The 10444-nt window shown below is 33.6% G+C and overlaps 1 protein-coding gene across 2 annotated transcripts in view; it reads right to left on the bottom strand.

Annotated features, from left to right (window-relative positions):
* Positions 1-10444, bottom strand: part of LOC140441362 (rabankyrin-5) — a 456167-nt gene that overhangs the window by 431582 nt on the left and 14141 nt on the right. The gene's annotated exons all lie outside the window — the stretch shown is intronic.

Here is a 10444-nt window from a genome sequence, read left to right as displayed (position 1 = left end):
TAATAATTTGCCGTTCTGCAACACAATTTTTGTCACTGATAAATAAAAATAAACAAAACACGGTTAGAAAAATTTAGAACCACTACTTTTATTTAAAAAAGAAATATATTGAAGCAATATTGAAAATGAAATATAAACAATTGCCTAAGTTATAACACCTACCTCAAAAACACAATAAAAAAAATTCATAACATAGATAATATCAAAAAGGGAATCAATCATCAAATCACTATATAAAAAAGCCCAAAATTACTGCTCCAACGAAAATACTTTTCAGGAAGAAAAAATCTGCTATACCCTATCTGTTTGCAACTGGCAGCTCATTACAAATGCTAATCTTCAAATAATGGTTAAGGGTTACCGTAAAGGCCATAAACCATTTCCGTACTGAGGTAGTAGAAACCAATAAGGTTTTTTTTTTAATAACGAGTTATGCATTTTGTTTAGTTAACAATAATAAGAAAATAGAAAGCACGAACTTTCTAAAAGTTATATCTTAGGCAGACCTGTATTTTCTTCCTGTCAATTCATTTTTTCACGAAGCACATTCTCTCTTAATATTAGTAGTATTTTGGATTTATAAGGCATTTCTATACTATTACATACATTCATAGAATACTTTATCTCATTAAGGGATAATCCTTTATTAATGGCGTTGACGAATTTGGCAAATCATCTTTGGGGTACCTGCCTTCCTGCCGACCGAGTAAGGGAAAGTTGTGACGAATTTGATACCGTCCGTGGTATCAGTAAGCAGTTCAGTTCTTGCCATAAAATGGCGTCATCGTTTCAATTTGTTGCTATTAAACTTAAAAACGGCGCATATTCTCTGAGAGAAAAAAACTTGTGTTTAATGTTCATGACTATTGTTTACCAACCTGAGATCTTTAGTGAATTTTGAAAGGAATTCAAATAAACCATTCTCCACAAAACCATGTTCGCTACCAATGTGCGTAATTATTAATCTTCGACCCTTTCCTGCGGGAGCATTTAAACCAATAGAATATCCTTTTAGAAATGCTTGTCCATAAAGTCTACTATTTTTATCTACCCATACTTTTGAAACGGTATGATTTTCGTTAACCAGGTTTCATCTAAATAGAAAATGCATCTTCCTCCTAATTTAAATCTTTTTATCGTTCTCAAATATTGCCTTAGTCAACAAACAATCTCTTCTGTATCGTTCAATATAGTTTTTTTTTCTTTGATTTTAATAGCAGAAACCGATTTCTCTAAGTATTTTCCATAACTTATCTCGGCCAAAGTGAGGAAAATTATTATCTTTTATTGCTTTTAATATTAATATCCAATATTAGTATCCAATGTAGAAATCTCGTTGTTTAAATTGGTGAACAAGAGAGTCATGAACATTAAACACAATAGTTTTTTCTCTCAGAGAATATGCGCTGAGATACCTGAGATCTCAGGTATTGAATTTTCTATCAAATAATGTTGCCGCTGTTTTCGGTAAAGCCAGCTATCACTCGAAATTAGTGGAAAAGTTAGTGACAGTCTAATGGAAAAATTAGAATTGACTGGCCCCAACGCAAAACAATGCCCTATGATCAGACTGATCAGACTATGTTTAAAACGGAATTATTACGAATTTCAAGGCAACATAAATCGTACTATAAAAAATTAGACAGTGACGAAATGGCAAAAAAAAAGAAATTACGGTATTACGTTTGCCATAATAATAATAACTTATCATTGTTAACTAAGTCCAAGCCAATCAGACGGGCTCAAGTAAAAGGTGAAGTGGCCAGACAAAATACAAATACTTTTAAATTGAAGGACAACTTATATTAAATTCCATAAAAAACGCAACGAAAGATAACTGGACCAACGCCGTAAACCGCGTAAAAAAGAGAAAGAAAAATTGTGGATTGTTGATAATAACATTGAAGAACTGTCAATCTATAATCGTTCTAATCAGGACGGACACATAATAAGAGGAAGAGATGGAAATCCATAATTTAAAATCAGTACCATGTATATTGCTTAAATGTTAGATATCAATTCCGCTTTAACATTAATTTAATTAACATATAAATCTGTCCCTTTTTGATTCTCTAACAATGACCCATGATTTTCATACCTGTTAAGTGTATAATCCATGGGTTTGTATTGTTATTTCTATGTGAACAGGGTGGACTCTTAAAAATAATATCTAAAACTACATTTCAACAGGAGAGGATAAGATTTGCATTTGTCATGAGCTTCCAGTTGAAAACAGATAGTCTTTAACAAAGATTTTAACAAAAAAAAAATAATTATCCATTGTCATTTATAAACAAGACATTTCACACGATTGAAGAAAAGAAACATCACCAAAAAGATTACAGAAATGCTCATAAGATTTGAAGATAAGAACAATACCATATGTAAAGGACTTATCAGAAAAATTGAAAACTATAAGAAGCAAATATAATATTTAAAACAACCAAAACAAATAGATCAATTCTTTCCAAAACTAATTCCAACAACACACAGGAGAGATCAAAGAACTGCATATATAAAATACTTTTGAATGTAACAAGATTTATCTGGGAGAAACTTCAAGACGACTTAGTGTCGGCATAAACGAGCATGATTCATAAATTAAAAACAGAAATTTTGACAGATCCTAAATATGCAAACATGTCTGGGGTAATGAGTACAGAGTGCACTTGAAATATATGGATTAATAGAAATCACGAAAGAAACGAACAAAAAGAGAAAAATCAAAGAAACAGCTCCCATCTTACTAAATGAAGAAAAATGTGGAGCAAATCATCAATGCAGTCGCCGTTTGTATACGTAAGTTCATTCCTGACTATACAAGTAAGCAGTTTATTTAGTGCAAACCGTTTATTTCACTCGTAGTGTTCGTAGAGTGTACATCAAAATAGAACTTGAATAACGTTTGCAGCATGACTTCATTGAAACATTTGTAAGTACATTTAAATAAATCATTTTATTATTAAAATTAATTTTATATAGTTAAACATAAGTTGTGTTAACACATTATAATATTACTAGTATGAAAATAATTTGATGTATGTCATCACTATAATATTATATTTTGATGGGTCGTTAACGACCCTTTGGGCACATAACATATCATAATGAGAAAATGTGTTTTTAGTAAGAAACCAATATCTACTGCAGAAATCCTAAAGGAAATAGAAAAAATAGAAAATAGTGAGGCTACACCGGATGATATATAATATACAGGTTTATTTATAAACAGGTTTTTAGAACACTACCGCGAAAATGTTTTCGATTATTTAGCTGTCTTTCGTATATCTTTATATCTTTCCTATATCGTAATTTAGCTGTCCAAATTTATGTCGGGAATTTATGTATATTGGAATGTTAAAAAACGTTGTTCATAGAACATTTAAGTAAGAGTACAAAATTTACAACAAGGTGATCTTCCTCTAAAATTAACATTTTGTAGATATAATCGTCAGAGAAGCTGAATCCATCTAAAGTGTTATGTGCGGATGAAGTATGTTTGACGAGAAACGGTGTGTATAATTTTCATAATTGCCACATATGGGGTGACGAGAACCATTATTAAATACGTAGATAACGTAAGTAATGCCGTGAAATGTGGTTTCTTCACAAGGGATCCCTAGCACATTTTACCTGAGCTTTTAAAAATCTTCTTGATACTACTTATCCTCTTCGTTGGATTGGTAAACCGTATTCATTTTACAAATTCCCAATTGTCAATAGAAGCACGTGAAAGCCAAACAGGGTCGTACTGATGTGTATCATATGATTTTTAAAAATATTTACTTTTGAAACTGTTAGTGTAAGAATTTCTTGAAATTTAATCATATCACAATTAAACTAAACTCTAAAAAATAACACAACCAGTAAATAACTTAACAATAACTATAACATAAATATAACACAATATATTAACTTAAAAATCAACACGATACAATTTAAATTTAAAATGCTGGCAAGTTTGGATCTGTAACATGAGAATATGTCTGGCTTAAGGTAATAAATTATATTTAATAGCCTCTTGACGAATGAGACGGCGAATATCAACACGTGCTCATATTTACAGATGGGAATTTGCTAAATGAATGTACTTTAGGAATGGACCCATTCTGTGGCAACCACGAAGTCTCGAATGCAATGTACTGGATTTTTATTTTTGGGGACATCTCAAATAGTTAGTTTATTTTAACCGAGATGAAATCAAAACAGAAGCTGAATTGCGGGAACGAATTTTTGATGTTGCAGAAACTATCCGACATAATTTAGTTAACTGTAATAGCACAATACGGTTTTGCTTACAAAAGAGAAGTACCAAAGTTCAATAAACAATGTATATGTAAGTAAATCTAAAACTGATTTAGACACCATAACGATCTATTTGTATCTGTGTGAAATTTTGTCAGAAAAAATCTATAGTTCCCAAAAAAGGTTTAGTAGTGAAACTTATACTGTCAAAAAAAAATGAATAGTAGATGTCAAATAGATTTGATAGATATGCAAAATTTGGACAACTACGGCCGTTGAAAACTAAACATGCAGAAGTTGTATTAGTTCTTCTTTACATATGTTGTGCATTTGGAGCTCCTAGCATTCTTCAAAGCGACAATGGACGAGAATTCACCACCAGGATTATAGAGGAACTGTTCTCCATATGGAACGATTTGAAGATAGTACACGGTAAGGCAAGACGCAGTCAGTCACAAGGATCTGTTGAACGTGCGAATCAAGACATCAAAAATATGCTGAGTACCTGATTGGAAGGCAACCAAACAAACAAGTGGTCAGAGGGTCTTCGATTTGTATAATTCACCAAGAACCAAGCTTACCATACTGGCATCAAGTGCAGTTAGTATGAAGCTATGTTTGGTGTTCCTGCCAAAATTGGTTTGAAAACTTCATCACTGCCAGAAGATGCTGTAGAACATATTTCGACTAAACAAGATTTGGAAGCATTGGTGGAACAGGTAGAAGAAACAAAGTCAGGTCCTGACTCTGAAGAACCAGAACAACCTGAGAATACATCAGTGAATGAATCTAATGTGATTCTAGAAGAACTAACTTCTAATCAAATTTCAGGGAGGCAAGATTTTGTTCCAATTAAACGGATACGTGCAACAGGAAGGTCTTGAAAAGCAAGTGAAGAAAATGCTTACAACTTTACAACTTGAAATTTCCCCCTGGTAATGTAGGTGTGCGGTAAAATTAAGAGTGTCAGATTTTGACAGGGCACGAAGTGCTTCTAGAAATATTTTGGCTGTTATTACCAGGGTTCAAAATAAATTATACGAATTGGGTACTAAAGATGGGCGGCTGCCACAGTTGTATAGCAGAAATCAATTTACTATCTGCAAAAAATCATTCATTTCTTTAGGTATGGTTCCAAAACTAAACATTTCATTGCGAGAGTATGTTAGAAAAACGTCTTTGTCGGGTGGGCAAGGCTATTATACAGGGCTGCCAGAGGTCATGCTTTTTCGGTCACACTAAGACTAAGGCTCATACATATAACAATCGTTCTTATATTCTCACTCACGCTCAGATCGCCGTCACCATTTACAGATTGTTTCTTTATCTGGACGAGTTATACCTACATCTTATTTCACAGACTGTTTTTTTTTTCTTTTCAGATTTAATGCTGCTTCAGTTACTTCAATATCAATAAAATTTAAAAAAAGTCTCTTGAAGATGATAAAAAAATTGTGCGACTTTTTCACAAAACTGGATGAGGGTCAAAGTGCAACAGGCTTAAAAGGCCATCTGAAAAAGATACACTGTAATGAATTCCAACGTCAGTTCTTCAATCCAAGAAGATAAAGATACTCAGGAAGCAGTTCCGAGCAAAAAGTCGAAGAAGTCTATTAATTCCCACTTTGAAAGAGAAAATTCTATGGAAGCTATGGTTACTAGGATGATTTGCAAAAATGGTTTTAGCTTGAGTTCATTTTATACCTCAACCGACTTGACTTACTTCCCATCCAAGAGAGCGGCGCCAACACAAACAAAAATCAAAGTCGAAGGACTAAATACGGAATCCACGCAATACTTATACAGGAAAATAATATCAGAGAAGATCGTTGGGAATGAAATATTAGAAAACGATAACATCGATGAAAGCTGGAAAAAACTAAAAAATAACATAATTAACGCAGCAACAGAATCACTTGGAGAGAGGAAAGTAACGAACACTAAAATATCAAAAAAGAAAACACCATGGTTTAGAGAGGAAGTGAAGACAAAATGTGAAAAAAAGAAGAAAGCCTTTTTACAACACAGAACACAACAAACATAACAGGCATACAACCACTATAAACAAATCAGAAATGAAATGAATACTTTAGTTAGACAAATAAAAAAGGAACACTGGCAGAGTTTCTCAAAACAGGTCGAACACGATTTCTACCGAACACAAAAAGAAATATGGAGAATGATCAGAGGACAAAGAAAAGAGATGAACGAACTAATAAAAACGAAACATGGGTAGACTACTTTCGATCCGTATTTGCTAAATCTGACTATATTGAACCACCAACACCAGAGGTGACGACAAACGAGGAAATAAATATTGAGGAGGAAGAGGTAAAGGAAGCATTCCGGAAATTAAAAAATAGAAAATCACCAGGAGAGGACAGAATACCGAACGAACTCCTAAAGTACGGAGGACCAGATCAGACCAAATAACTATTAAAACTAATCCAAAAAATAATAGAACAAAACAGAATTCCTCAAGAATGGAGATCAAGCATCCTAACATCTCTCTTCAAAAAGGGAGACAAATCGGACCCGGAAAATTACAGAGGAATTAATTTATTAAACACAACACTAAAATTAACAACCAAAGTGATAACAAATAAATTGCATAAAATTATAACACTAGCAGAAGAACCACAAGATTATAGGTCGGGAAGAACATGCACCGACGCCATATTTATAATGGGGCAAGTACAAGAGAAATGATTAGAATACAACAAACCGGCATATCTATGTTTCTTGGACCTGACAAAAGCATTTGAACGGGCCAAATCAAAAGACGTTATCCACTTACTGTATGCAAGAGAGATACCTCTAGGAATAATCACAACGATCGAAAATATCTAACAAAACAACACAATAAAACTAAAAGTAGAAGAAGAACTAACCGACCCTATTGAAGCTGGCAATGGGATTAGACAGGGAGATTCCCTGAGTCCTCTATTGTTCACCCTGATTATGGACGAAATAATAAAAAAAGTAAGAACAAAAAAAAGGATACCAAATGGGAGAAAAACAACTTAAAATAATCTGCTATGCAGACGACGCAATACTACTCTCTCAAAGTGAAGATGATTTACAACGTATGCTGCACCAATCTAATATAACCGCCAGAAAATTTAACATGTTAATTTTCCCAAAAAAGACAAAATGCATGGTTACAACAGCAAATTTACTAAGATGTAAATTGGAGTTGGAAGGTCAGATAATAGAACAAGTGATGGAGTTTAAATATCTAGGCATCACATTATCTAGCTACGAAAAGCTGGAAACCGAAGTGGAAGATCAAGTGAATAGAGCAAACAGAGCCGCAGGCTGCCTAAATAAAACAATATGTAGAAATAAAAATATCGGGAAAGAAACGAAAGGCAGAATTTACAAAACAGTCATCAGACCAATAATGACATATGCGGCAGAAACAACACCTGACACAGAGAGGACAAAAAGAATGTTAGAAACAGCAGAGATAAAAACACTTAGAAAAATTGATGGTAAGACACTACGGGACAGAGCTAGAAGTACAGATATCGACGTAGATGCAAGGTAGAGAACGTCAAGAACTGAGTAAGAAATAGAAGAGTAGAATGGAACGATCATATAAGCCGACAACAAAGAGAGTAGTAAAGACGGCAAGAGACGGTTCCCCAATAGAAAGGCGATCAGTAGGAAGACCAAGAAAACGATGGAACGACAACTTACTAGAGGTACATTGAAAAACAGACAGAGTCATGTCTATATAAAAAGAAGAAGAAGAAGAACCGACTTGAGACGGTTATTCGCAAAAAGTGGATTCCAAGAGAGAAAGTCCAAGCAAACCTTATAAAAGAATTCACTAATTTAAAACAAAAAGGGCAAAGATTTTCGTTGAGCTTCGACGAGTGGACCTCCCAAAAATCACAGATACATAAATCTCAATTTGCATTAAGGTTGATTCTTGATTGTCGCTCCAGCTGGAACAATTTGCTCAGTATGTTGGAACGTTTCTACAGTCTAAAATTTTGCATCGATAAAGCGTTGATAGACATTGATTCTGCGATCAAATTGATCGCCACTCTTCAACCGGTGAAACTGAGGCTGTATAAGCTCTTTGCAGAAGAGAGTCCACTTTAATAACGGCCGACACAACCATGAAATATGTCTTAGACAAACTAAATAGCCAGGACTCTAGCCTTAGTGCTGAGCTATGAGAAGCACTACGCAACAGAATCGCGGAACGGCGCCTCTCTGAAATTACAGGTACAGTAGTGTACTTACAAAATCCAAAAAAGTATGACGAAGGACTAAACAATTCTGGTTATTTCCCCACGCCGAAAAAGAATGTTATGAGACAAAAGATGAAACATTTGTTGAGTCGTATAAATAAGCAAGTGATTGTGGAATCAGTGCAAGAGGACATAATGGAAGTAGAAGATGGGCCAGCTAATCCAGAGCCCGTGAATTTTACTTTAGAACAAGAACTTGAGATTAAACTGAAACGAGAGAGAAAACTTTAATAACTAAAAACACTGGTTCTCAAAAAGATTACGAAAAGGTTTTGAAAAAGGATATGACCGTTTATGAGACCGAAAGAGTGAAAGGCGATCATTTGTCCATGGTTTATGACTATTTTTGATGACCTTAAAACCGACCAGCGTAAAGGCCGAAAGGGCTTTCTCTGCAACCAGCTATATGTGCAGTTCTGTGTGAACTAGGTCGGACGATAAAACAATAGATAAAATATGTGTTTTAAGATCTCACTTAAAAAAAAATTAAATATCATGTTTCTGTTGTTTAGAAATTTAGAATAGACTGATTTTTTATCATTAGATCAAAAAAAAAACTCGCACTCGGTAAACCTTGGAAGAAAAACATATTACTTAACTTGTGTCAGCTCAAAATTACCATCAATTAAATTTGCAACGACACAAGCAAAGTACTATGTTTCACTTAAATGGCTTACTAAGGACAAGTTTGTTTTTGGAATCTCATGATAATTATAGCATTTGCTCTAGTCTTTTTAAGTTAAAGATAGGTAAGATTAAATGCAAATTGCGACCGATTATAGTTTTATCTAAAACTTTTCTTATAAAATATTGGGTAATTTCAGCCCTTAATGATATTAATTAACGTAACAGTGATTAAAAAAGGGCTCTCTTGGCTCCTAAGGGTCTTTCCGAAGCTTACCAGCTTTCCGAATATTTTTTTGCTATTTAATTTGAACTAAATTCTATGAAGTTATTGTTTATAAGCTTAAAAAGTGCTATTTATTATTAAATCAAGTTAAAATTATTTAGAAAAAGAAAGTTCACAAAGAATATCTTAGAACTCAATCCCCCACTCTCTTTAATGAGTTTTCTGCATTAAAGGCTCACTGTAAACTGTAAACGCTTAAAACAACAATGTTATCGAGATTACTTCTCTCAGGGAAAATATTAAAAATTTTTGGAAATTTGTTGGTAATAAAAATAGGAAATCTAATATAGATAGCATCAGATGTACACTATAATATCACTGGTTCTACTGGTACACACATTGTTAATTTTTTTGCTGAATACTTTTCAAAAACTTATACGTCCAGTTCCATCAATTATTGGCCTACGACGGGATAGATTTTGTTTCGATTCAGAGCAGTGGCATATACCGCTCTGATGAGACCTAAAGAGGTCGAAATACGTATAAGCGGCTTGCCGCTGCCCTGCATCGAAACAAAAATCTAATACCGTCATTATGCTTTATTTCTTTACTCTGGAGTACCAGAAACTGAATTCACTACGAATTTTGACCATGATGAACGGCAGGTGGAATGCATATTTTAGATTCCCTTGCTGAGTAATTCATCAAGCTGTTTGCTTTGCAAGTTGTAGAAGGCACAGTGGTAAAAATTTGAATTCGGTTTCGTCAGGTAGGAAATCGTATGATTTCTCTTGTTGTTAAAAATATTTACTTAAGTACAAATATTTTTGCTTAAGCTTAAGTCACCTACAATGACGACTTAAGCAAAAATTTTAACTTTTAGCATGCATTGAAATTCATCTTCTGTCATATATTGACACATAAGTGAGGTTAAATTTCTTCTGTTGATCGTCGATGTTAGGTTAACTCGCAATTTTTCGGGCGATAGATGTTTTTGTGTTGATAGGATTTTTATTTTTATATTTTTGTTTGTTGTAAATTCCACCGAAGTGTGTAGATATATAAAGAATATAGTGTGTACTAT

This window comes from Diabrotica undecimpunctata, chromosome 5, assembly GCF_040954645.1.
Source record: "Diabrotica undecimpunctata isolate CICGRU chromosome 5, icDiaUnde3, whole genome shotgun sequence".
Lineage (NCBI taxonomy): Eukaryota > Metazoa > Arthropoda > Insecta > Coleoptera > Chrysomelidae > Diabrotica > Diabrotica undecimpunctata.
This window is presented reverse-complemented; position numbering and strand designations above follow the sequence as displayed.